This window comes from Manacus candei, unplaced genomic scaffold (assembly GCF_025592945.1).
Source record: "Manacus candei isolate 608988 ecotype Guabito, Panama unplaced genomic scaffold, ASM2559294v1 h1tg000047l, whole genome shotgun sequence".
NCBI lineage: Eukaryota > Metazoa > Chordata > Aves > Passeriformes > Pipridae > Manacus > Manacus candei.
The window spans coordinates 604,925-632,661 of record NW_026138095.1 but is presented as its reverse complement, the minus strand read 5'-3'; the positions used below and the strand labels follow the sequence as shown (position 1 = coordinate 632,661).

The window sequence follows — 27,737 nt, the reverse complement described above, 5'->3', positions numbered from 1 at the left end:
CCACTGCTGCCAAGCCTGGCAGCAGGGAAGGCGTTTGCCAGGGGCCGGTGCTGGCACCCTGAGTGTGAGCGCCAGTTCTCGTGGGCCGGCTGCCCCTTGCCTTCTGTCGCGCCGTAACTCAACTTCTCTGGGGCACCACGACCCACCTGCAGCCCCTCTGCCGGTGCCAGCTGAGCCCCCGTCCCTGTCCCACTGCGTGCATGGCTGCTCCACCTCCTGGCCTGTCTCTTCTCCCCGTGCTGGATTTGGGGGCAGAGCCGTGTCCCTGACTGTCCCTCAGGGCCCAGTGCCCCCCTCGCTGCTCTCTGTGCCGCGGCAGCCTGCCCGCCACCGGCATTCCCAGTGATGGATGGGTGACATGCGGCAGCAGCCCCGGGGCTGTGTTGTCCCAGAATATCCCTGGATGAGCAGAAAACCTCATACAGGGGATTGTTCAACTCACAGCAGCCTTCCTGGGGAGTGAGGACATCTCTGCATTTATTCAAGGACATCCCTTCTCAATTAAATCCCGGCATGGGCTAAACAAACGGGCTGCTGAGATCAAAGGGGGTTTTTTTCCACTCTTTTTTTTTTTTTTCCAAGTTGTTGAAAGGATGCAGTGGAAGCAGCACGGTGTGTTTGGCTTTCACATGCCTGGTGGGGAGGAGAAACTGCCGTTAAATTCCCATAAAGGCATTTCCCTGCGCTAATGTGGGACTGGAGGAGTTTCTAAATGGTGGCCATAGGGTGATGGCACTGGGTGGCTGTGGTGGCCGTGGGCTAGCCCAGAGGAGTGGAATTGCCCATCGGAGTGGGAGTGCCTGTTGTTGTGGGATTGCCCACTGGCACAGGATTGCCTGAGGTTTGGTGTTGGATTGCCCATTAGTGTGGAATCCACAGGATCACAGAATATTCGGAGTTGGAAGGGACACAAGAGTGTTGGAAGCATCATCAAGTCCAGCTCTTAAATGAATGAATGGCCCATACAGGAATCAAACCCAAACCCTTGGTGTTATGCACACCATGTTCTGACCAGCTGAGCTAATCTCAGGGTCCAGTTGCCCATTGCAGGGCAGGTTGCAGGTTGCCTGCCTGGAGCTGTGTGGCCAGTCGGGCACCTGGGGGGCTCAGCCCCTGCCTGGCCACGTGCTGGGGCTTCAGCCTTGGGCTCCTCAGGGATTGATGGTGTTGTTAAAGCTTCAAAGTGGCCCGGAGCCGGTCCTGCTGCTGGCTGGGATTTATGGTGGAATCTGCCTGGGTGAAGGTTTTATCGCCGCTGTTAAGGGGCCCAGCGTGTGCCGGGGGGGCAGGCAGGGAGGGTCTGCTCTCCTGATCATTGCTAGTGATGGGGGTCACCTTCCTGGGGACCCTCGGATGGGACAGTGCCACGGGGGATGTGATGGGATGCTGCAGCTGTGCGGGACAGCCATCCCTGTGCCCGTGCCAGTCGTGGGACTGTGCTCTGTGGGAGCCCCATGGGGTCAGCCCTCCCTGCAGCGGCACGGGGGCCGTTGGATGGCCTTTGTGGGGATGCAGTGCCCTTCAGCCATGCACAGCCCCAGGGCCTGGCTTTGTCCCCCAGAGCTGTCCCGGTCTGCACCGCTGCCCACCCCAGCTCTGACCTCCTCCCGCTCCCTCTGCCATGGATCTGTCATTTAAGAAATCGATCCCTTTGCCACCAGCCCTGTCTCCTTTTCCTTTTAAATGGTGTCACTCTGCTATTTCCTGGCCTCTCTAATAGATTTTTATATAATCACTACAGTGCACTTTTAAAGACCGATAGATCACGTTCATTGCTTTTCCCCGTGATTAATTTCCCATAATAGTCCTCTGTAACACCAAGGCAAAGAGAGGAGAGCAAAGAAAACCCCCACATTATCCACTTTGTGCTCCGAGTATAAATGAATTAGATTTAATTTTTGTTTAATTGTTTCCATAGCTCAGCCTCTGCTAACTTTGCAGGATAATTTATTTTGCAGTCTTGGGGAAAAGAAGTGAAGAAGGTTCCTGTGCTGTGCTCTGCCCGCGGCAGCCGTTAATTACAGCTGATTGCTTTCCCTGCCTGGAATGATGGAGCCACGGTGGGCTCTGGCTGGAGGGTCCTGTCACACCCTGGGGCCCTGGCAGGTGGGCAGTGCAGGGTCTGGAGCCATGGGTGAGCCGGGAAGGGCCGAGCTGGGGATGTAGGATGTTCTCATGCGTCTTCACATCCAAACAGTGCAAGGTTTGAGTGGTGTGCTCTTCTCCCTCCACAGGGGCCTTGGCTTCTGGGAATAGTGTCCTATGTCCCCTGCCTGGTGCCTGGACAGTGGGGAGAGGAGGCTCTGGGTATCACCTCATGACATTCAGCATCTTCCCCGCTGCCAGCCCCCAGCCACTGCAGCCGGGTCCATCCTGCCCCAGCAGATCGTGGGCAGAGCAGCAGGGACAGAGCCACCGTGTCCTCGTCCAGTTCACCCATTAATCACTGACTGCAGGGGCATCGAGCCCTGCTTAAAATGCACCGGCAGTGCCGAGGTGAGAGTAGCAGCTCGAGAGAGCCACGGCTAATCTGCTCCCTCGGAGACGGGCTACCTTCGGCCTGTTAATCAGTTGCAGTAATTACAATCCAACTTTACATGTGGAATGTTAATTAAAGGACGGGAGGCAGGGACCTGCAGCCTGGCAGCAAGCGGTGTGCCTGGTGGTGACAGGTCGGGGGGCTGGGGGCCATGGGGCACCCCCTGTGCCCCGGCTCATCTGCTGCTCCCTGCAGCTGGAGCTGGGGCTGAGCGTGGAGATGGGGGCAGGGGCTGAGGTGATGCTGGGCAGGGTCTGAGGCAATGCCAGGCACTGTCCAGAGTGATGCCAGGCAGGGGACCAGCAGGCTATTGGCACTGTCTTTACTTTATGGTTCCTGGATGGTGACTGCTGCTTGCCTCAAATTGCTTTGCTGATATGCACAGATGGATGGATTTGTTGGGAAGTAGGATGTTGTAGCTGGAGCTCCACTGCCCTCTCTGCTTCCTGCCCTGGCCCTGATCTCCCCATAACTCCCCCCACCCATGATGTCCCTGAGCCTCCCTTTCTCTGGGCTGAGCTCAGCTCTGGGGACGGGGCTCTGTCCCCACTGTACCCATCTCCTCGCTGGGGAGCAGACCCTCACTCCATCCCTCACAAGGTGCTGGTGCCAGGAGCTGGCATGGAGCAGCTGAAGCCCGGAGTGCTGCCTGCATCCTGCAGGCAGAGCCCCAATACCTGTTGAGTCCCTGCCTGGTCCCTGCCTGGTCCCTGCCTGTGCAGAGCCCTGTGCCGTGACGCTTTGAGCAGCACTGTCTGACCGACACCGAGCCGCAGTTGTCCCTTCCCTGTCCCCAAGGAACATACACCCTGCAGTCAGGCTGCGGCCCCTCGGGCTGCTGCATTGCTGTCCTTGGCTGCACTTGCCTTGCCCGGGGGGCAGGGGAGCCCTGGGGGGCCGGGGGTGCTGAGAGGATCCCGTGGGTCCCTGCGGTGGCTGAGAGCCTGGGTGCAAGGCGAGAGCAGATGCCGGCTGAGCCCCTGCAAAGCTGGAGGTGGTGGGTGTTCCTCACCCATCCCTGCGGAGGGTGCAGGTGTTTTTTGGAGGAGGGGTGGTGGGGAGAGCCTGCCTGGCAGCCGGCGGAGGTGGGGACTGGCCCCAGTGCAGCTGGGGGAGTCATTAAAACCCCGGTCAGCAGCGTGGAGCCTGGCTGAGCAATCTGCCAGGGCGTCAGTGCCCTGGATTATTGCTGTGAGCAGCTGAAGGAGAGCAGAGAAGAGGTGTGAGCTGAGAGGAATGACAAAGAGGGGAAGGAGAGGAAGAAGCCCTGGAGGAGGAGGAGGGGGAGGCTGGATCAGTGCTGCAGGCAGTGCAGGGTGCTCCAGCAGTGATGCTCTGCTGTCCCAGCAGCCACCTGGTCCCTGTATGTGGTGTCTCAATGCATGTCCTGTTGGTCCTGGGATGCAGCCCATCCCTTGGCAGCCCCCTCCCTGCAGTCCCACAAGCTCTTTTCTTCCCGTCTTATTGCTCCTTGGATCTGATCTGTAGTCTCTCTCTTGCTTGGTCCTCAGGTACTGTTCACAGCCATATTTTGGTCACACAGGAGGTGGCTCCTGAAGGCCATAGTGCTGATCCCAGAGCTTCTGCCAGCACAGGTCCCACCTCAGGATACCTTCATCCATCCTTCTGTGCTAGAAAGTGCTGGCATTTCTCCATGCAGCTACTTCCTCCTGGCAAAGCCCCAGCTGGATCACTGGGAGAGACACATCAAGGCTCTCTCCATTCTTCCTCCATGTGCTCCCTGGCTGGTGGCAGGGTCCCTCCTTTGGGAGGTGAAGCCTCCTGCTACTTCCCTTGGAAGCTGTCCCCCATGGGGACAGGCTGCCTGTGGGGATCCTGCCCCTCCTCCCTGTGCTGGGGATGGAGCCAGGGACCTGCAGCAGCTCACGAGGGGAGAGCCAGTCAGATGTGTCTAGCTCAGGGCTTTGGGGCTGTGGCACGTGGGACTGGCACCACTGTGGTCTCCCCTCCCTGGGTGCTGTGGATGTGGTGTGACTCTTCCACCCGTGGGCTGGTGCCCTGAGATGGCTGGTGTGGCAGCTCCAGCAGTCACACAGCAGAGCACGACCCACATCCTGGGCAGCCCCTTCCTGCAGCAGCACCAGATGCTTTCCCTGTAGTTTAAGTTTTCCCATCTCATTCATTTTAGGGATTAATTAAAGTGTTTCCCCTCCCTCCTTCCCTCTCCCCCGTTCCATACAGCTGCACATGGATTTTAGGGTCGTGCTTGTTTACATCAGTTATATTTAAATTAATGGGTGTTTGTTTTAGGAAAAACAGCAGAAATCCTGTAAAAACAAATGTTTTTTGTGTCCCACAACCAGCCCCACAGCCCAGCTGGGGTGGGGATTCCCGAGGTGGGTGCCCTAGGCAGCCTTAGCCCCACACCCCCTACAGCAGGTCCGTACGGACAGCTCTGCCCTGGGCACGCAGCATCTTCTGGGTACCATTGTGAGGTGACCTCCAATGCTTGCAAGGTGGTTGGGTGGGTTTTTCCCCCCCTGGTCCCATGCCCAGCAGTGGCAGCTGGGTCATCTGCATGTGTTTGCCAGGGATAATCCCCCATCCTGGCGCAGGGATGCTGCTGAACCGCCTCTGCTGGGGCGGCTGGCGGGTTCCTTCTTTCATCAGGAGGTTGGATGGGGGAGAGCATTAAGAAGAAGAAAGAGAAAGGGGAGGAGGAAGGATAATTATTTTTACCAATGGCTCTGAGCCGCTGGACGCCTTTAAAGTTGCCTTTGTGTTCCCGCGGGTCAGGCCGGGCACAGCCTGGCCCGGGGCGCTGTGGCCGCCTTTGTCGTCGGGGCTGCGGTCCCGGTTATTAGCCAGGATGCAGAGACCAGAACCTCAGATCTTCCGTGCGGCTGGTGGGAGGAACGAGCAGAGCTGCCTTATCACGCTCATTTAACTGGTTAATACATCTTCAGAGCAAATAATGCGGGCTGGGGGTGAACTGCTTAACCAACCTCATTACTATTGTGCATTTAGCAGCTTGGAGGAAGATAATACCTTTCAGGTTTGACCCAATTTTAGTTTTTGTTGTCATAACCATGGAAAATCGACCTTCAGAGACCCTCAGCAGTGAGCCTGAATAGGAAGTGATTTACAGCAAAAGTGCTGTGTGGAATGCTTAATGCACTTGTGCAGGAAAACAGACTGCGACCGGCTCCTGGCATCCCTGTCCCCACAGTGGGGGCTGGCCTGGCTCCTGGCATCCCTGTCCCCACAGCGGGGGCTGGCCTGGCTACTGGCACCCCTGTCCCTGCTGCAGGGGCTGCCCATCTTGCCCTGGCTCTGGGGCATGTGCTGCCCAACGCACAGTCCCTGTGGGATGGGGTCGGTGGTGGCATGGCCGTGCCAGTGCTGTGCTTGCCTGCACATGCTGTGCTTCCCTCCCTGCGGTGCTGGGGTGCTCCTCGGGTCAGCTGGAGTGGGGCTGGCCTGGGCACCTGCTTCCCTGGGCACCTGCTTCCCTGGGCACCGTCGCTGCCAGGGCTGGAGCTGCTCGCTGTGGTGGTGTGGGACCCTGTGGTCAGTGTGCACTCCATGGTCAGTGTGGGACCCTGTGGTCAGTGTGCACTCCATGGTCAGTGTGGGACCCCACGAGCACCGTGCACCCCATGGTCAGCGTGCCCCCCACAGTCACTGTGTGCCCCGTGAGCACCTCTTGGCAGGGCTGTGGTCAGCCTGGCCAAGCGTGCTGGAGTCCGGCCCGACACACTGACCTTGGCCTTGGCCAGACTCTCCCACCACCACCAGCCTGTGGCTTTTCTGCGGGTGCCCTTTGTCACCCAGTTTGTGCCGTGGAGCAGTGACAGCCCTGACGCCGCCGGCAGCGTTCCCACGTTCCCACGGGTGAGATGTCACCTGCGCCCAGCGGGGGTGGTTCCCATCGCTTCAGTTTTGTCTGTGGCAGGCAGAGACTTTCCCAGTCTTCAGCAGCCAGGGGTGCGTGGGACCTTCCTTTCACTCAGATAGGGAGGAGGGTGGCAGGGAGGTGACAAGCCTTCCTCCCCTTTCCCCGAGGCAGCTGTGAGCGCGGCTGCACCACCCCAGCCTGGCTTCATGCCGCTGCTGCTGTGATGTGTGGGTGGTCCCCGTGGCACGGGATGCAGTTGACAGCAGTGCCCAGGGCTGGGGAAGCACTGGGAGCGGGTGATGCCCACGGGGAGTGGATGATGCCCGTGGGGTGCAGGCACATCCCCAGGGGGATCAGCTGGGCTGCAGTAGCAGGGCCGTGTTCTCCTCCCTCCTCTTCCCACGGCTGTGCTGGGATGGGGGCACGACGCGGGCAGCTAATATTAGATCACTGAAATTCTGCTGTTTTGCAGCTAAAGGAGAAGCTGCTCCCTCAGCGCAAGAGTTGAAACTCTTTAGCCTTCCTCTGTGTCACCTCCATGGCCATGGATACCTCCAGGTGTGACGTAAGTGAGACCCAGGGAAAAAACATCTTCTGTTTAGCATCAAAATCCTATTACCAAGTGCCGTGTTCTGCTGCACAGATATCAGCCACGGCAGAGATAAGTGGGAAATAGCTCCTGGTTGGGCTGGAGCAGGAGCTGTATCTCAGGCTGCACAGGCGCCAAGTGCTGCTTCAGTGAGTTTACTGCTGAAAGAAAATTCCTCTCCCCCCTCCTCTGCAATCCAGGGAAAACCACTGTGGGCCCCCCAGGCCCCCACTGCAGCCCCAGCCCTGCACTGCTGAGGGGCATTTCTGTGCCACCCCGTTGCCATGGTGGGGTCTGGCAGAGTGTGCTGGGCTGGGACCAGGGACCAGCGTCCTCATGGGAGTGCAGGGGCAGTGGCAGGGGCTCAGCCTCCCGAAAATGAGCAGGTACAGCCCTGGTCCTGCCCCCCCTGCAGCAGCCGCCGGGCTGGCCTTGGGATTGCAGATGCTGCGGGCAGCTGCATCATCTCTCCATCTCCTCCCTGGGGTGCTGCTGGCTTTGATAAAACCGCTCAGCCTTCCAGGGGTTGGCTTGTCGATCTAATCGCTGTTGTTTAGTGTGTAGTAAAAGCCCGGTGGCTCCTGGGGGAGATGCCCCATGGGGATCTGCAATCTACTTTCCCATCTCTCCTGGGGCTGGATCGCTTTCCCTGCAGGGGGGTGCTGCAGGGATGCTGCCAATGGTGAGGGATGCTGTTGGCAGGTGAGGGATGCTGCTGGGCCCCCGACAGCAGTGGGGAACACGCCATCCCCATCCCCAGCACACACGTGGGTTTGCTTTTGAAAATAGAAGGTGCTGAAAAAAATCCTGCTGTGCTCAGCTTGTTTCAGGGATGCTGTTGGATTTTCCCAGTGTTTATCATGTCCTGCGCTCACTGCACGTGCATGGGTGGTTCAGTCTTGGGCAAACCCCACAGTGTGAGTCCCCACTGACCCCCTGGCTCAGCTGTGCTTCCTGGTCACACACAAACCACCCAGGGCAGAGGGAAGACAGGCTGGTGGCAGTGTCTGCTGGAGGGGACAGCCAAGGGGATATTAGGGGACAACTAGCAAGGGAACTGGGGACACCAGGAGGGCCTTAGGGGGCCGGCTGTGACAGACCAGCATTAAAGGGGTTGGGATGGAGGGGCTGGTGAGCATGATACTGCACTGAGCTCTAGCTCTGCCTGCTGATCAGGAGCAAACCCTAATGAGCAGGACTAATGAGACAGGAGGGGAATTCCAGCAAGTTTGGGGAGGCTGGGGAGTGCCTGTGATGTTCACTGCATCTCTATGGATTTTCTTTGGTCTGTCCCCAAACTGGTTATGGTGCCTGTCGTGGGGATGGTGCCCACTCTGAGCAGTGGGCTTGGCATGCTGGGTGACTGCTGGTGCCAGTCCCAGTGTGTGCAGCTCCAGCTGGTCCTGGGGCCAGCATCTGAACAGCTCTGTGGTTGCCCTTGTCTCCTTACTGGCTCTCTGCTCCTGTGCTGCTGGGAAGCGTATCCTCGTCCGGACCCTGTGCTGCTGTGGTTATTGGGATGTGCTGGGATGGTGTTTGGGGGACACTGGTGGCTTCACGGGGTCCAGGCCAGTAGGCTGCGCTGGAGATTGCTGCAGAGATGGCCTGGGGGTCCTGACTCCCTTCCCACCTCCCTCTTGGCCATGCTGGTTTGGCAGCAGGGGGGGGATTTGCAGCCACACCACTGCGGGCAGATTTTTCCTTCGTCTTCTCCTCGGTTTTTAATGAGCCAACCTTGGAAGACCTTGAGCGCTGCTCCCGCAGCTCTGCTGTGACTTATCTCCCGGCCTCTGCCCCTGCTCTGCTGAGGGGATAAATCTCAGCTCCCGGTGCTCCGAGCCCATCCCGCTGCACGGTGCAGGCGTCATAACTCACGGCGGGCAGGGGGGCTGCCTGGCTGAAGTGCAGGGGGGACGTCACCACTCTGTGCTGGGAAGGATGGGCTGCCCAGGGGAACAGGGAAAAAGTCCCATTAAAATAGGGGACAAGCTGTTAAATTGTTTCCTCTTCAACCTGGGTTGGAGAAAAGTACATGTGGGGCTGTGGGCAGCCTCCGGGGAGCCTTTGGGGGAACAGGTGTTTTTTCGCTTAGGAAGTATTTGCCTTTCCTTGTCTCCATCCCAGGTGCTCATCTGAGGCTAGGGCTGGTGCTTCTGGGGAGGCAGGACCAGCCTCAGCATCCTGCATCAGTGCAGAGACCGGGATGTGTCCCGCTGGGGACTTCCCGTGCACCCTGTGCGACCAAACCCCATTCTCCAGGGCCATGCTTCCCCCTCCTGGGGGGCTTCACCAGTGGGCAGGGTCCTGCCTCTGCACATGTAAGGGGCTGCTCCGGAGCTGCCCCCCAGCCATGAGATAATTGTGCTGTTTGAAGGAGTGGGCCAAGCGTGTGTGAGTCCCTGGAGCCGTGGTGTTCTGAGGCGCCGAGCTCTGCCACGTCCTCCTCCGTTATTAGTGGTGGTGCCTACACAGGGACGGGACTGGAGCCTCTCCCTCTCTCTTTCAGGCTGAGAAGCTGCTGCTGTGAGACCCCAACAGCTCTTCCTGACGGCTCCGAGGGGCGAACACGAGTGTGAGCTCCTGCCTGCCACTGCGCCTGAGGCACCTGCTCTTGGTCTTCAGGTACGTTGTTCCCACCCAGCAGTCCACGTAGGGGAGGGCATGGAGGTATTTTTCTGTTGAGGATGAAGCTGCTGCTTCCCACGGCTGTGCCTGGGGCAACAGCCCCCAATCAGCCCACCAGGTGCTTTGCACCGGCTCTGGGTACAGATCCTGTGGGTCCAGACTCTTGTGTGATGACCTGGAAAAGGGGAGCATCACAAGGAGAAGGCATGCCTGCTTTGGTCCTCATGGCACGTGAGGTGAAGGGGTCTGGTCCTGCCTAGGGATCAGTCCCAGCCATCTCCCTGCTGCTCACTGCAGGAGCATGGAGGTCCCAGAGCGTGTGGGACCTGGGTGGTCCCCCAGCACGGGCAGGGGAGCGTGTGACCACAATGCACACACAGCCCTGCACGTCGCAGCCTGGCTGGACCCGCCAAGAACCGGCTCCTGGCACCGACCGTGCTGCAAACCCCCCTCGGGGCTGCGTGCACAGCTCCATGTGCTCTGGGCTGAACCCGCCCCGTCAGTTCATGTTACAGGGACTGGAACCCCCCTCGTGCTGACACCAGCCCGCACTGGGAGCTCGCACCAGCTTGAGGAGGAGTTAAAATTTAAACTTCTCAAAGGCAGTAGGATTCTCTCCTCCAGATGAGGCATCCTCCCCATTTCTTCCCAGCGCTGCGAGTACCCAGGGGCACGGCAGGCACTCAGAGGGGCTGCAGCAGCGCTGTGGCAGCTGCAATGACCAGGGACTGGGCTCTGCTTGGGGTTGTTCTGCCACTGCATGTGTCTTCCAGTGCCCTCTCCACTGACTGCTGCACTGAGGGGACTCCCAGAGCTGGGACTGCTCTTCTCCAACTGGCATGAGCCAAGGGGAGTGCTGGGGGGACCCCCAGAGCTGAGGGCTCTTCTCCCCCTTGCATGAGCTGAGGGGAGTGCCCGGGCAGGTGGGAGTGCCCGTGGAGCTGTGCATCACTGTCTGGCTCCAGTGAGGGGGGGTTGTGTGTGCCCCCCTTGCAGTGCCGCTCGCCGCACACTGGCTCCTCCACTGTGCCCCAGCCCCAAGTGCCTGCTCGGGAATCATGAAATGGGAGTGAGAGTTTGAGGCTCCTCATCATTCTGGGGCACAGGTTGTCCCGAGCTGGGATTAGAGAGGCTGTGCAGATGGATTCCCCAGCTGCATTCATCAGTTCAGAGGCAGCAAAGGCAGCTGAGCTCTGTGCATCACCTTGAAGCTCTTTTTTTTGTCTTTTAGAAAACTTTGGGTGGATGTTATTGCTCATGAAAGCAAGGGGCTGATCATGCTGGGAAGGAGCAGGCGTAGTGTGGGCTGGCACTATTATGCAAGCTTCCCACATGCAGCTCTGCCAGTGCACTCCGTTCCAGAACAACAGCACGCGCCCGCGTGCCAGCCCTGAGCCCACCCCCGGGTCTGCCAGAGCACCACGGTGCCACTCTGCCCACGTTGCCCTCACTGTGGGCCCTGCCCGCGCCACCCGCACCATGCTCCTGCATCCTGCCACCTGCTCCTGCCCAGAGCCAGCAGCCCCATGGTCGGGTAGGTCTGGGGTGAGGGTGTGCTCGGTCCTACCCGGCCCCACAGCTCCGTGGTGTGCAGGAGCTGCCCGTCGTAAGCGTCCTGGCTGAAGTGGGAGTGCTGGGAGTTCCTCCCGGGACTTTGTGCTGTACTGGGGCATGTCTGGCTCTTGGGGCTGGGGCTGTGCAGTTTATTGGGGGGCTGTCACCCCAGCCATGATGCACGTTTTGCTCCTGCGTTGGGAGGGATGTGCCCGTCCTGGGGGATGTGCCTCATCTGTGGGGCTGGTGCAGCCATTGCTGCCAGGACCTGCTCTGGGCTCACTCGAGCTCAGGCCACCAAGTCTCTTCCCCATCCAGGTTTTCTCCCTGCTGCTTTCCCTCTCTCTCCCATGAGCCGTCCCCCTCGCTGGCCTCTGTGTGTGGCTGCTGGCCATGGACTGTGTGGGTGCTGGTGGCAAGCTTGGGCTCACTGGGCTGGTGAGGAGCAGCCCAGAGCAGGGAGGAACATGCCAATGCAGAGCCCCTGCGGCGACTCTCCCCATCATTCCCAAACCTGCCAGAGCACCCCCCGGGAGGAGAGTGCTCCTTCAAGGAAGACTTGGAGATGAGCAATGGAAAACATCTGACAGGGGAGCCCTTGAGGCGCTTTTGTTCTAGAGAGTGGGAGTGTGAGATCCGCTCAGACATGAAAGGCTGCACAGCTCCGTCCCCAAAGTCACGGTGAGGAGGAGGACGGGGGTGTGCGGCTGCACCGGGAGGTCATCCCGGGAACGACTGGCACCGGGATCCCCACTCCATCCCTCCCCTTCCAGCAACTAAATTAGGTCACACTTGAAAGTCAGTTTCTTGGCTGTGGATTTAATTTAGCTTTTCCAGGCTAGTTATCATATAATAAATTCCAGGAGATTTATAGAAAACATGCCCAGGGAGGCTTAGCCAGTGTGTAACAAGATTTGTGCCTCTTTCCCACTGTCGAGCGGCTCTGGCGAGCGTGGCGCTGCCAGCGGATGTGCAGGCAGGGCTGGCAGCCCCGTGGGAGCTCCCAGGGAGAGCAGGCAGCCCCAGCAGTGGGGGGCTGTCACCCCTGTCTCTCTGGGGCACGGGAGGGTCCCCAGTGCAGCCGTTTCCTGCCCCGGCTCCCCAGCCGCCGTAAATCACCTGGAGCAGGTGCGTTCCCGCTGCTGCTCATCACTTGTCTTCTCTCCTGGGCTCAGTGCAGGCAGTGCCAAGCACAGGCCCATCGTGGCAGTGCCCGTATGTGACCAGAGGCAGCACAGTGGCATGAGGACTCAGCAGCCCCGAGCAGTGCCAGCGATGGGGAGCGATGGGGCATTGGGCACCTGGTGCCTTTCTGCTCAAGGGGTGACAGTGTGTGGGCCATCCCTGCTGGGTGGGGGGGCCTCGTGCCCTCCCTCCACCGGCTCCTGGGGCACAGGGACCATGAGATGGAGCTAAAAGAGGTGTCATTTTGTGCTCCCTGCTGCTGGGGTGGGTTTTCTGCTGCACCCGGAAGGTCGAGCAGGGAAAGGCACTGGGGTTTGTGGGGATTTATGGCACTGGCAGCGCCGTGCTGGGAGCGGGTGGCTCAGCATGGAGGGCACTGCCAGCGTGCTCCTGCTCTGCTCACTGCTAACGCTGCCCAATTAGTGTCTTATTAGTCACTCTGCGTGTTAAGGCATTAGGAACAATTAAGGGTGAGAAGAGTTTCCAGATGTAGAGGCAAGCGCTGGAGCTGGGAGCTGGCAGTTCCGCTGGCTGCTCCCATATGGAAGGGATCTTGTGCACAGCAGGACTCACTGCGGGGCCACGGGGCCAGCCTGGCTGAGGGTCCCAGGGCCACTGGGGTGCAGGGAACCCCACTGCAGGGCAGCCCTGGGGGCAGTTCCCACCTCTGCCATCAGCACCACAGCTGGGGGCCACGCAGAGATGGGATGGAGCCATGGGGGCTTGGCGAGTGTGGGAAGGAGCTGCTGGGATGCCCACGGATGAGGGGCACAGCTGGGCACTGCCCCTGCCCTGCGTAGAGGGATGTTCCACCAAGCCCTGGGCGCACTCCACAGGGTTGGGTTTGTAAATGAGCTGAGATGAAACATTTATTTACTGTTGGGGCCGGGTGTGAGTCCCTCGGTGCACCCAGCTGGTGCTGGCAGCCCTGTGCTGTGCTGTGCTGTGCTGTGCTGTGCTGTGCTGTCCTGGAGCATCTGGGGCATGGCACGAGGGGCCAACCACCTTGACAGAGATAGCGCCGTGTTGTGACACTTGGAGGTGCAGGAGAAGTAGCACAAGCGGAGACAAATGTGACTTCAGAGCCCAAGTGCAAGTGACTTCAGCTCACCAGAAATAGTCCCCAGGCAGTGCTGGGAGAGGGGACCTGGAGCTGGCAATTTCTGGGAGTGTTGGGGTGCTCCTGTGGCTTGTTGCCCCCATGCAAGGTAAGCTGCACCCCCACTATTGCTCCCAGCACTGCACCCCCACTGCCCCCCCTCCATGGCACTGGAGAGGCTGCCAGCCAGGGGTCAGGGAGCTGGCAGTGGCTCTGGCCAGCACAGGCGGTCTCTCCTCAACACCAAATGCATCACCCCGTGACAAGCACTCAGAGGGTTCCCCATCGACTCCTGGAGCCTCGGGTGCCCTCATGGTGTGGAGGGAGTGGGGGGCTGCCCCAGCCTTTGGGGCGTTCCCCCAGACACCGATGCTGTGGTTTCCCCCTCGCTGAGCCAAGGCCGAGTGAGCACCGCGAGGTGCTGACACGCAGCGGGGCAGCAGAGAGGGGGACAATGGCCTTCAGCACACTGGAATATTTTCTCTGCTGCTCTCCCCAAGGCGAGGAGTGGTGCTTGGACAGATGGTGTTTTTGAGTGACCTTGCAGCTCTGAGCGGTTCCCTCGGCTGCTGAGTAACGGTGGGAGCCGCGGGAAGCGGCAGCGGTGCCGCAACCTGCTCGCGCTGGCGGGAGCCTGTCAGGGAGCCAGGGCTGGGAGGAATGTGGGGTAAGCCAGGGGATGGAGCCAGAGCCCGACAGCCCTGAGGTGATGGCTGCAGGGAAGTTCAGTGTGCACCACAATCCCTGGCTCCCCTTTGCTGTGGGAAGAGTGTGGTGTGTCCAGTGAGGTTATTCTGAGCCTCCAACAGCTCCTCCAGCCTGTGCCCCTGGCTCTTCGCTTCAGCAGTGGGATCACGATCACTCCTCCTCTCTCCTTGTGCTCTTCTTTGGGAAAGGGCTGAGTTTTCTCCGGGAGCCAAGGCAGCAGTGCCTGCAGTCAGCACAGCAGGACCAAGTGTGAGGAGAGCTCTCCTGCCATTGTTATGGTGTGTGGGGACACACTAGAGGTCCAGGTCGTGTCCATGAGGGCAGCAGGTAGAAAGTCTTTTGCCCTGTGAAGTTTCTCTTGGAACTGTGATCCAGGACTGTGGTCCTGAGGGAACAGATCCAAGTGAGGGGAAGAGGGCACTGCAATGTGCAGCTTTGCCGTCGAACAGTCACCCTGGGCAGGCTCATCTCCTCTGGCACCCTTGCAGCCTCCTGCCAGCTCCTGAGGGCTGCAGCACCAAGAGGTGTCCTAAATTGGGGAAGGAACAAGGAGCTCTTGGCACTCTCCCGGAGCATCATTTGCATTCAGGCGCAGCTCCTCGCTGTGAGGGAGGCGGGGGCCGAGGGGTGAGGAGCGGCCGCACTCTGGCTCTGCTGTCGGAGCATCCCGTGGGACAGCTGCGGAGGGGGCTGTGGCTCGGGGATCACCGTGCTCCAGGTTTCTTGTTTTCGTTCTTCTCTGCCTCAACTTTGTGTCCGAGTTTGCTGTCCAGGATTTGTAGCTTTGCTTTTTCTGAACAGGAGTTGTCATCATTGCCATCTCACTTTGGGGCCGGTGCCCTGTGACGTGATCCGATGAACCACGGTGGGGTTGGTTGTGTTCCTGTCTGTTCTGTGCTCTCTGGGGATGGAGAGGGTTTTGTTTCCATTGCATGGACCACAAGACCAGCTGGGGCCAGGCAGTTCCCAGCCAGATTCAGGTGGTCTGTGATGAATTTCTGTGGGGTGGGATGTTGTCCCCTTCCTGGGGGCTGCTCCAAGCTGGTGGACGTGTGGCAGGGCAAGGGGAGCAGCGGAGGGTATGGGGGTCTCTGAGCGCAGCAGGACAGGGTGTAGGACCCCAGATTGCTCTGGAGTCATCAGAGGGAGCAAGTTGGGGGCAAAGGGCTCCCGCTGCGTCTGGCATGTCCTGGTGAGGCGGGAGTGTTGTGCAGAGGGCAGGATGTGGGTGCCCTGCAGCCGCTGCGGAGGGATGGTGACAGGGCACTGTCCTCCCAGGCTGCCCCGTGCTGGTGGCAGCGCTCCTGGGCAGGAGATGGGGGCGGCTGCAGCCGGGGGGTTCTTCCTCGGGGATGGGGCAGGGTGGGATGAGCCCCAGGGGGCTCTGCCCCTTGTGCCACGGGTACTGCCGGGGGGCCAGGCACTGCTGGGCGCTCAGCTGTGGCGCATCACCCGCCGTGCCGGTGCCAGGCTGCCGCGCAGCATCTGAGCAGCTCCGGTTACTTAACATGCAGCAAGTGTTGCACTCGGAGAAATTTAGACGTAATTTTTTTGTGCTTGCATGTAAATGTGGGTAGGTGCTGTCCTGATTGATGGCAATTAGCATTTTCTAACGGTAACAGATGTTCGGATTGCCAGGAGGCTGGTACCTAACGCCCACGCTGCCATCTGTTCCGCTGGGCACTGCCTGGGGAAGCGGCACCAGCACCGCGGACCTGCAGGGCCGTGCTGGGGTGTGTTTAACAGCAGTGTGCAGGGGGGGTTTATTATGTGTTTTTTTTTCTGGGGGAAAATAATAATAATAAAGACGTTTTCAGGTTTATAAATAGTACACTCTGTTTATTATGGGATGGAGACTTTCCATCTGATCAGCAGCCTGGATTGCTGCACAGAGTTAGGGAAGCAGTCTGGACAGAGCAGGGAGCAGCAGCACTTGATTTTCTAGGGATGCAGTGGGAAGAGGCTCCAGTGTAGTGGCCAGCAGGTGTCCATGGGCCAACCCCCTGTCCTCTGCCTGCTTCCTGCAGCAGGTGGTCGCTGCTCATGGGGACAAGGGCTGCTCTGCTTTGGGCATCACTTTTCAGTTCCAGGTTGGAAGCAGTGAAACATCTGTGTGGTGTTTAAAGGTGTGTTTTGGGAAGAAGCCTAGAGCCCCGAGCCTTATCCCACTGTCCAGGCAATCTCACAGCATCCCCTTTCCTCATGTGGTGCCTGTCCTTCCCTGTTTCCTCCTGCCTCCCTTTATCTGAGCCTTTTATACCCATTTATTCTTGTGCCAACATCATCCTTTACCCTGACCAGCTCCTCCCAGTGCCCATTCCTTGTGTATTTATAGAGAAGTCTTGGCTGGGCACGGACCAGCTTCTCCGTCCTGTCCTTCCGTTGGCTCCTAGAGCAGCTCCCCATCCCCTGGCAGCTCTCCCTGCTCCCCCAGCTTGACCTTCCCAGACGGGGTCATGCCACGGCACAGATCCAAGCCAAGCACAGACCTTTCCCTGGAGCTCCCAGTGCCAGGCAGCCTGGAGCACCCTCACACTCGCACGCTCACACTCACTCTCTTCCCAGATGCCGGAGCTGGTGACTCAGAGTCAGCCCATGGCTGAGTAATGCACCAAGAAGTGTCTCCATGTGGTTCCCAGGTTGGAGCAGATGCTCCCACGTGGTCCTGGTGTTCAGTGGTTTGGACTTGGTGCTGCTTGCTGGCTCTGGTCTCAATGTCTGCCAACCCCCTCTGGGCTGACCCCTCCTCCTGCCCCCAGCCCCCATCCCACTGGGGTGCTGCTGCCAGCACAGCCCCTTGCATTCCCAACTCACATGTTGCATGAGCTGCATTAGGTATGGGCAGATCTTACCTGTTTGTCATATATTTCCACCTTGGTTTTCACTGAGCTCCTGTTCTGCATGATGGGGTTTCTGGGGGGGTCTCTCCCTACCCCAACTCCTCCTGTCTCTGTCCTGTGCTTCCCAGTGCTGTGGCCCAACACAGCGTGACACAATGTGTTGGGCCAGTTCTGGGGGGTTTCTGGGATGGAGGTTTCCTTGTTCCTCTGGTTTGAACTCACAGGATGTTTTGAGTTTTGCTCCTGCTGTGGAGCCTGTAGCTTCACTTCCTGTTCCTCTGCTCTGTTCCACAGCCTGGACACCAGTGAGTTACCATCCCTCATTCTTCATCTCTCATCCCTCTTTCCTCATCCCTGTTCCTTCATCCCTCTCCTCTCATCCCTCCCATGTGCTGAAGCAAATTTCTCCGTCAGTTTTCAGGCAACACCCAGGTTGATTTTCATCCCTGCTGTGGAGCAGCCTTGGGAGTGCTCAGTGGTTTCCCTGGCCTGGGGACCAGCCTCTCCATGCCCCAGCACTCGCCGTGTCCCACCAGCTGAGGCCAACTGGCGGCGGATGTTGCTCTCACCTGGGTCTGATGGGGCCAGAGGGGTCAGCTGCTGGCACCAGGAGCTGTCCTGGGAACAGCAGATGCCAAACCTGTGCATGGGGCCATTGATGGGCAGTGGCAGCTGAGCCAGAGCAGAGCCCTGGTCCTGCCCTCACCGGTGCCCACCGTGTCCTCTGGCCGTCCACACTGAGACCAGCACAGAACTGTGTCCGTGCCATGCCATGAGCTCTTCCCTGGGCATTGCTGGCATTGCTCTGGAAGGACCTTGGCACTGTGCCAGCTGCTCCGTGAGCTGCTGCAGAGGGAACCAGCTCCTTGTGAGTGGGAGTTTTCTGATGCAGTGCCCAGGACAGGACCCGGCTCACAGCAGGACCGAGTGTGCCCCTCTCCCACTGTGGATTTCCCAGCACTCAGCTTCTGCCCAGCTGTGGAAGCCAGAGAGGTGGTGATTGAATGACAAGAGGTGAATTAGATGGAAAGTGCTTTCCTGCTTTCGGGAGACCTCCCACGTGTTCCTCTTTCCCTCTCCTCTTCCCAATTTTCCTTTTAAAAATGTGAGTCAGTCATGGTGCACACAGAGGCAATACTGGGATCCTGGGATGGCTGCTGAGCGCTGCAGGGACAAATCCTGTCCTTGGCACTTGGCAGCTCCAGCTCAGGGAGACTGAGCTGGGTTTGAGCTGAAACTCCAGCCCTGCTGAGCCCCAGGATCCCCATCCTGGGCACCCTCAGAGGGATGGTGAGCTCGGCCACAGCTCTGCTGCAGCTCCAGGAGACCTGAGGCACTTCCCTCTGCCCCTCACAAGAGATGCTGGCCCTGCCCAGAGCTAGGCACAGTGCATGGCACAGGAGTCACCACATTGTGCAGAGGAGCCATTGGGTAGATTCGGGCTGAGCCAAAGCCTCACCCTCGTGTGAGAGCCTCAGCACCTGGGAGGTGTGTGTGGGCTGGGGACAGGGATGTTGGCTGGGGATGGGGCAGGGGGCTTGAGTGCAGACAGGCTTCTCCCTCATGCTTTTTTTTCTGGTTGGAAAACAAGCCTGCTGCGTCTTTGTTGTTCTTTCCCTCACTTGCTTTTCAAATTCATCTGGGAAAACTTCCCCGGGTGCTCACAGAGATGTCACCAGCCCGACAGCTTGTGCTGCTCTAATAAAATGGCTTCGTAGCAGAGAGTTTGATCTATTTTTAAAGCAAGCTCCACGCTGTCTCCTCCCGCCCTCCCACCGGCAGCGAAACAGAGCCCGAAGGCTCCTGGGAGCGTGGCAGCGGCGCAGGGCAGAGCCAGAGCCCTGCTCACAGCCGTGCCAACGGCAGCGGTCACAGCCGGGCTGCCTGTCCCCATCCCTGTTCTCTGTGGCCAGGAAATGCTCTGGGGAGCAGGACAGGGCTCCCTTTGCTGCACTGTCAGGGAGGGGAGCTCTCTGCATGGTTTTTATTCCTCCAAGCGGTGACTGTGCTGTATAAATTAACATACAGAAACTTCGCTCCACTTGGAAGTTTGGTATTTTCTGCTCGTTTGATGCTCTGTTATTAAAACTCAATTTTCTGCGAATAAAGTCCTTTAAATAGAATTCGTCTTCCAGCGATGACTCATCGCAGAGCAGCAGCTCCTCGCAGGAGAAGGCAGCACGAGGGCAGGTCTGGCACTCGCAGCCTTGGGAATCCCCAGATCAGCTCCCGGGGCTTTGCCGAGTGCAGGGGAAGCCACCCCAGATGCCTCTGCTGCCCATCCCACTGGCTCCACCTGCTCCAGCTGCTGCCAATGCCCAGGGGCTTGGCACGGGGATCAGATCCCTGGCTCAATCCGAGGTGTCCCTGGAGCCTGCATACCGGGAGTGGCAGAGGGCACTGTGCTGTCCCCGCTGCCCACCCGCCTGTGCCGCTGTGCAGCCCATGGTGGCACTGTCATGGTGCCACTGTGCCGCTGCCTCCTGCCCGTGCCACCCCCTAGCACTGGTGGTGACAGACAGGTGAGCTCCCAGAGCGGGGGAGCGAGGACGTGAGGGATCATGGCACAGGCTGCCTGTGCCCAGCCTTGCCAGGGGAATCCGGCAGCAGGATGTGGGGCACGATAACATCTGCTCACATCTGTGTCTGTTCTGCTGGAGCTGGCTCTGCCTGCACTGGTTCCATTGATGAAGCTTCTTAGAGAGGTGTCAGGGACAGGAATAGGTGCAGGAATTGTGTCGGGAGGTGGATTTTAGGTGCTCACTGGGTGGGTGGTCAGTGCAGCAGGCGGGAGTCCGGATGGAGTCTGGATGGAAGCAGGATGGATGGGCTGGGGCTGAGGGGCTCCTCTCCAGAGTTTGACCAGCATGGCAGCAGATCTGCATAGAGCAGGTTTCCCCAAGGAAGGAAGAGGAGGGCACTAGCGACTCTCCCAGCCTGGGCAGCGTCCGGCTGGGGCAGCTCTGAGTGGACCTGAGCTCCTGCAAAAATGAATTTTCTGCCCACTCTTGCTCTCCCCCTGGGATGCTGCTCACTCTGGTTCAAGGGTTCCTGCCAGGATTATTATTCTTTCAGGTCTGGCATCTGTTAAGGTGACAGCAGCTGGGGAGAGGGAAAGGATTGCAACAAATTTCTCGTAAAAAGTAGCTAAGTTGATGAAACCATTACAGTGCCTGCATCTGGCACTCCATCATCGTGACATGCCAGGGAGAGGGACAGGCACCTCCCGAGCTTTCCCCGGAGAGCAGGGCCAGCCCTCTGTCCCACAGATCCCTGTCCCCAAGTGGTCACACCCCTCCTGGTCTGTCCCCTGTCCATCCCACAGCCTGGGTGTCCCACGTCTGCCCATTTCCCAGTGCTGGTGCTGCTGCCAGTGTTCAGTGTGAGGGTCCCAGAGTGACCCTGGGGGCCCAGCTCTGGGGCAGAGCCATCGGGGGAGCGAGCTGCAGCTGGGGCCACCAGGGGAGAGCTGGTGGGGCTGAGTGCTGGATTCCCAGAGCATTACCTGCTTTTATTAGAAATCAATGATGTGCTTGAGCAGTTACACTTTGTCTCCCTGACGGGGAGGCCACTGTGTCAGCCAGGGTGCAGGATCCAGCACCACTCAGTGCCACAGGGGTTGAGGGCAGCAGCGGCCACTGCCCGCAGGACCCCAGGGCTCTCCAGTCCCCCAGCTGTCCTTCCCAGCAAGCACCATTTGTTTCATTGGCTTTCAGGCTGTGGTGTGGCCACCACGGAGGCTGCAGGTCCACGAGGGCCAAGGCATCCCCTGGGGGTCAGACCGTGCCATGAGGCTGCTGGTGGCTGGGTGCTCCCTCCTGACAGACACAGGGACCGTGGCCACTGCGGGCTCCCTTGGCTGTGCCATGGGCTGTGTGGTCCATGCCACTGGAGCGGGATGCATCCCTCCTCCGTGCCCCTCCCCAGGCACTCAGGGGCTGCTGTGGAGCCTCCAGGAGTTGCAGGCAGGGCTGGGGCTCACTTGGCCGGGGGTGCTCTTTGCCACCAAGGTCATGGGTGTCACCAGCCAGGACGGATCACCCGTGGTTCTCGGGCACGGCATCTGCCCGGCCAAACATGGTGAGACTCTGTTTGCCGGCCTTGGCCTGTGTCCAGCCAGGCTCCCTGGGTTTTAAATCGTGCCAGTGTCTTTTCCTGCAGAGGTGCTGCTCCAGGAACCGTGAAGAGCTGAAAGGACTCCAGAAAAGGCGGCTTATCTCTAGACCAGGTGTCAGAAATTGTTTTAATCCCTTTCCCATCCCCACAGCCTCCTTCATTCTTGGCTAGAAGTGGTCACCCCTGTTAAGTGCTCGCTCCTGAGCTGGTGAAGGAGGCGCTGGGATGTGGAAGGAAAACCCTTTTTCCTGGAGGCGTTGAGCAATTCCTTACCGTGACCTAGATGTCAGTTTAATGCTCCGGCAAGTCCCAGGACTCGCATATGAAGTTGCCCAGGGGAAGAGGATATTTCAGGAACACAGAAGCTGCTCAGCAGTGGTAAAGTGCATGAGCTTTCCCTGGCAGGAGCCGTGCTGAGCCTCCGTCTGCTCGTGCCTGCCATGCCAGCCACGGAGCAGTGTCCCCTCTCCTCGGGGTGTGAGCAGGGTGGGAGGGTCAGCGATGCTCTGGCACACGATGGCAGTGCCGTGCAGAGCCCACGGTGCTCTGGGGCTGGGGTGGAGCGTGACCAGGAGCTGCTGGTGCTGCCTGCCCCGTGCATGGCCATCCTGCCCAGAGCAGGAACACTCCCAGCTCCGTTCCCACACAGAGGCTGGGCACGGGCTGCCAGCAGTAACGTGGCACAGGTGGAGGATGCACATGCCATGCAGGGTAAATCCAGGTTTGCAGTCTGCCCTTGCTGTGGCCTCAGGTCCCATCTCCCCTGCAGATTCTGGGCTGGAGATGTGTGCAGCCCTCACCTTGTTCTTGCTGCTCTCTTCTTCTATCCATGTTAAACCAATTATTTTATTGGAGTGCTGTGTCCCCCAGTCCCCCCAGCCTGAGCCCTGCTCACACACGGGTCTGAAGTGTCTCAGCAGATGTCCCACTGAGTGGGTCTGACATGCTGGGGAGCCAGGCAAGGGACACTGCATCTGTCCCCCTGGGTCCTGGTTTTGGAGCTCCTGAGGGGTCACAGAGCTGTGCACCAGGAGAAGAGCTTGATCTGGGACCTTCTGAGGTTTGGAGGGGCTGAGAAATGGTGGGAGATGGTTGTGCCCAGTGTGGGAAGGTGGTGGCACTGCAGGACCGCACAGGGCTGGATTGTACAGGTTGGCTTTGACACATTGATGTGAAAAATGAGGTAATTTCATTCTGGTGTTGTTATTTATCTTTATTCTACTGTGGCAACTGCAGGTGGGGAGAGGAGCAGGGACTCCCTGCAACACAGCTTGAGGTCATGCCAAGCCCAGCTGGGTCCCTGCACATCCCTGCCTGGGGACAGGCTTGGGAGCCCTTGGCTCCATTATTTGCCACCTTCAGAGGGGCTTGGAACCCCAGAAGGGTCCCTGGCAGTGCTGACAGGTGCTGGTGCTACCTCATTCTCTGCCCAAGGCTTTCTCCCTCGTCAGGCACATCTGCAGGCAGTTGAAGTAACGAGGGCTTGGGGAGGGCGGGGGCAGCACTTGTGCCCTATAAAAGCCCCTCGAGGAGAGTGCAGGGTGTTTGCCAGTGGGGACTCTGCAGCTCTGCTTTCATCCTGTGAGTGTAGCACTGTGGAGAGGAGATGGAACAGGTTAGTGGGGTTGTGGAGGGAATTTTGTGCTTGTTTTGGTCTCTCAATGGCTTCTTTGTTTTTCCTTTGTTGCTGCCTGCCTCAGTTTACCTGACTGTTAAACAGAGCTCAGGTGTAACATCCTTTTGTAGACTATGTGGTGTAGCTGGTGTTTGCTGTTGGGTGTCCTGGCAAGGCTGGAGCTTGTCCCTGGCCTTGAGGCTCCTCCATCAGCCCTGGTGCTTGTTGTGGACCAGATGTTCTTCTCTGCCCTTCTGGATGGTTTTGTCCCCTCTTCCTCTCTGTTTCTCAGTGCTGCTCTGTGCCTGCTGGACTTGGGTGCATTCCCTGGGCTCTGCCAGGGCTGGTCCTGTAGGTCACCCACCCCCAACTCTGTCCTGCTGCCATTGCAGCCTTTGTGGCACAAAGCGCAACCAAAAAGTTGATGCTTCCATCTTGTGTTCCCCTGCACCTGTGAGTTCCCCTGTGGATGATTTAGAGCTGAAAGCCTGGGCTCTGGCACTGGGAGAGGGTTCCCAAGATAAAATAATCTCTGCCAGCAGCTGAAGTGACAGAAGCCCCATTAACAGCAGCATATGCCTGGGAACACCCGTGCTGCGCGGGAGGACGAGGCAGAGTGGGGGGAGCGCGGGAGCAGCAGCCCACAGGAAGGGGGGATGTGGGAGCTGGTAATTACTCTGCTGCCATTGGGATGCTCCTTGCTAATTTACAGCATTAGTGGAATCGGGATGTGATTCTTCCTCCTGAGCCTGGGCAGGGCCGTCCCCTGGTGCAGGCAGACGTAATTATCCACATTTAACTGAGGGCTTGTAAAATGTATTTGTCTTGCAGAATGTGAGTGTAATTGCTGTGAATTAAATACGGATGCAGTTGTGGCTGGAGCAGGACCTTGCCTGGCAGGGAGCACACAGAGCTGGGGCTCCCTGGGCTGCTCCCTAGCCCCCTGTGCCAGCAGGGAGGGAGGCTGCTGCTGGTCTGGAGCTGGGGAGGATTTTGGGGGTTTCTGGGCATTACTCCGGTGCAGATCTTCCCTCCCTCGCTCTGCTGACTGGTCTGCCTGGATGTTTGTGCTGACTGGAGGGGTGTTCTCTCTGTGTCGGTCCCTGGGGCTGCCTGGGTTTGTTGAACTCGACGTGTGCATTTGCAGACACTGATCCCATGTGCTGGTGCTGGGCTATTCCTGGGGTGCAGGGCTCTGTGGTGAGGGTTCTGCCCTGGTATCCTGCTATCCTGCCTGTTCCCAGCTGCAGCCCCATGGCAAGGGGCCCATCCCAGGGTGCCTGGGGGGGCTTGGGTGCCATGGAGCTCTCTGGAGGGGTGGGGAGAGGAGCCTGGGCACTGCTCAGTGACCTTCTGGGGTGGCATCACTGTGGGGGACACCAGATGCCTCTGGGTTTAGGGTGCTCAATAGACTACCTGCCCTGGGTCTCCCCAGTTCTGGTTGCTGCCTACCCCTCCCTAAGACAAACTCCCAGGGGAGTTTTAAGGCACTTGGATCTTTGCTCTCTGAGGAGCCATGTCCTTGCCTGGAGTGGTGGTGACAAACCCGTGACTTGGACCTGCTGAGCCAGGAGGAAGCAGTGCTGGGGTGACAATGGTGTCAGCTGTCCCTTTGGCCCGGGTGCAGCTTGCTGGCAGTCACAGAGGTTTGGGGACCATCCTGCTTGGAGGGGAGTGGGGGCAGCCAGCCACTCTGCATGGCTGTCACCCCCTGCACCAGGGCAGGATGCTGAATGTCCCCCTTCTGCGTTAGGGTGACTATGGCTGTACCCCACTAATAGTTGGGGTGAAAGGCTGGGGGGTGACAAAGGGAGCGTGTGTCGTGGGAGTGTCACTGGGAGCTGGGACCGTGCTTGGGGTCTGTGCTGGAAAAACACTGGTGGCATGGGAAATGTGCAGGAAAGTGCTACAGAAATGGTTCATGGGCTGGAAAATCTGCTCTGCTGTGGGAGACAGAGCCTAAGTAGGTTGAACTTTTCATCCAAGAGAAGTTTAAGAGGTGGCTTTGCGACGTGGGTTGTTTTAGGCTGTGATCAAGAGATATCTATGGGTACAGAGCGCTCTAATTTAGCAGGGAAAAGACATAACAAGATCCGGGCTCTGAAAGCTTCAGCAAGACAAATTCTGACTGGAAACGAAGGGCATATTTTTATCAGGGAAGGTAATTAACCACTGGAACAGCTTAAGCCTGTGGGGGATTCTCTGTTGCTTGACATCTCTGGATCAAACCCGGATATCTGTCTGGGAGGGAGGCACTGAATGGGATGAACACGGGATTGGAGCCTTTAGCCCGTGTCCCAGGGCGGCTGTTGCTGGGTCTAAGTGCCCTTCCAGCCCTGGGCTGTGATATTCAGTGTCAGTACTTGGGGACAGGTTGAAATTTGGGTTATGCAGGAGACATGGAGCACTAAAGCACTTAAAATGGGAATTAGGAGAGCTTGTCTCTGTGGAGAAAGGCTCTCGCTTTCCCTGAGGATTTTTAGAAGGAGGTGGCAAGGTGCTAAAGTTGCCTTCAAGTCAGACCCCTGCCCTTTCCCCTCAGCTCCATTCTGGCCCTGTCCCCATTTGGTGTCTGCAGGAAACCAGTGAAAACTTTCTCTTCTTAACTGTGAAAATCTGAACTCCAAATCCAGGCCTGTTTGGGGTTTTCCAGCCTATTTTTTGTGCTCATGCTGTAACACCTTTGGCCAGACCATGCTGCTCAGTGTTATTTACCCACACTGTGTGATGGGGCAGCAGAAACTTTCCAAAAGTCAAAGCAAGTCATGCTGCTCTCAGATCAGAGACCCGGACACCTTCGGGGGAATGAAATGAGATGGGGGTGTCCGTGACACACCAGTGTTGGCTCGTGCAGCTCTGGATCTTGGGCTGGGTCACCGTGGATGGATGGTTTTGTCTGTCCCACAGCCCTGGGTGCTTTGGGCGGGGCAGTGTCCCTGGGGCTGGCGGGGGGTCTGACCCCAGCCGTGGGCAGCACGTTGTCAGGACACGGGCTCAGCGTGTGCTGGAGGGTTCCCAGGCTCGTCCATCTGCTCCTCGGTGGCAGCAGGAGGTTTGTGTGGACAGGAGGCTCTGGCCCTGGGCCGGGGCCAGCCTGGCCCGGGCGTGCTGGGGGACGTGGGCAGGAGCTACCTGTGCCCTGCTGCTGCTGCCAGGGCCACAGCTGGCACCCGGCAGGGCGCTGGTGGCCAACTGCGTGCCCGGGGCAGGAGCATCCTCTCCCGTGGACAAGGGCTGCAAATAGCCACTGAGTCAGACTCTGGAATGGGACCATCTTCCCAGGTACCATCATTTTCCAAATAATTCTGAATATTTCCTCTGCTCAGAGAATGAATCCTGTGTCAGAGGGCAGTGCCACGGTACAGGGGTGTAGAGTGGGATTTCTGTCACTCCTTGGTGAGATGGGGGCTCCTTGTGCTCTGTCCCCATCTCTCTGCTCCCAGTGCTCCCCCAGCACTTGTGGGCTCCACACCAGGGCTGAGGCAGCGCAAGTTGTGCTGATCTCAGTGTTTCTGGGCATGGAGAGCGGCTCCTGCCATAGAGCAGCTCTGTCACACGGTGCCTGAGGGCTGTGGGAACACGGCAGTGGCTCTGAGCAGCACAGCAGGGCTGGCAGGGCAGCACCGTGCCCAGCTGGCTGAGGTGTTACCCCACATCTGCCCTTCCCCTTCATCCTGGATCCAACTGCCCATGGGATTGTGGGCATTGGCCTTCCTGTCTGGGGGAAAGGGGAGGAAATGGGGAACGTGGCACGAGAAGGGTTAATGCAGAAAGATTTCTGCCCTGTGGCATAAACACCACCGAATGCATGTTTGCCTTCATTTGCATATCGAAACATATCCTAAAGGCCCCTTGTTTGGAAAGTTCTGTTTTTTACTCCATCTTCCTATAGAAGGGAGGAAATTATTCATAATTAAAAAGTAATAATAATGCGGAATGAAGGAACCCAGCTGTATAATACCCGGCACAAAAGGGGGAGCATGGGGAATCTATTTTTAATGGTTTCCACAGCAACTGCGATTTTGTTTACAGTGATTTTCCTCCTGTGCTGAGAGGCTGTTCCCAATTTACATTTATAAGGAGCTCTTGCATGGGAAGCCCATCACTGGAGGGTGCTCTGGCACTCGGGGAGGAGTGCTGAGAAGAGAGGATGCGGTCGTGGAGAGGCTGGCTGGTGCTTCTGGGATGGGGTGTGATGAGCAGGACCCCCGGAGCCGGGCACCTGCCTGGGCATCGTGCCCTGGCCGCTGGTGTCCCGCTGTGCACGGCTCCGGGCTGTGGGACACAGGAGCTGGTACAGCCCAGCTGGAGTCACTCAGTTCAGCTGTGGGATGGTGAGGCTGCCGGCTGGTCCTGGGCACCTGCCTGGCTCTGGGCTTGCCCAGCAGCACGGCTCCCCTGGCAGAGCTGTGCCCAGCTGGTGCTGGGCGAGCTGGGAGACGAGCCCCCATGGAGTGGGGGGATGCCTGGGCTGTGCCTGGGAAGGCTGTGCCGGGTGTGGGGGTCCCTCGTGTCTGCTGAGCTGATCTGTTCACTCTGAACAGCCCGGGGGTTGGTTCTCCTGCTGCACAGGGGTGTCAGTGCTGGGGAGAGGAGGACGGTGCTCTCTGCTCCACCTGTGCTGCCTTTACCTGCCTGGCAGGCTGTGGAGCAGCCCTGTTCGGTGCTGGGGGTGCAGCTGGGTCTTCCTCAGGGCCGTGGGCTCTGGAGCAAGCCCAGGTATCACTGCTGCATGTGAGTGAAGGAGCAGAGGGGAGGCTGATACTGGAGAGCTCTTCCAGGAGCTGGAAATTGAACCTCGTCTGAGAGGTGCTGATTTTTAACAAGGGCTAATGGAGCAATTTGCTGGGAGCTCAGTGCATTCCCTGGCACTGGGTGTCTCCCTCTGGGGCTCCCAAAAGCAGACATGAAGGAGTTTTGAAGCGAGTGCTCCGACTCCTGTGGGAATAGCCCAGCTCCCAGGTGGAGAGTGAAGGGGTTTGTCTGTGACCCCTCCTGGAGTCTGCAG

At 58.7% G+C, this 27,737-nt stretch overlaps 1 protein-coding gene across 3 annotated transcripts in view; it reads left to right on the top strand.

The window, feature by feature from the left end:
- Positions 1-27,737, top strand: part of RBFOX3 (RNA binding fox-1 homolog 3) — a 108,093-nt gene that overhangs the window by 21,235 nt on the left and 59,121 nt on the right. For all 3 annotated transcript variants that reach the window (XM_051797405.1, XM_051797404.1, XM_051797406.1), the window contains exon 2: positions 9,494-9,609. The gene's annotated coding sequence lies outside the window, so the exon portion shown is untranslated. The remainder of the gene's footprint in view (positions 1-9,493; positions 9,610-27,737) is intronic.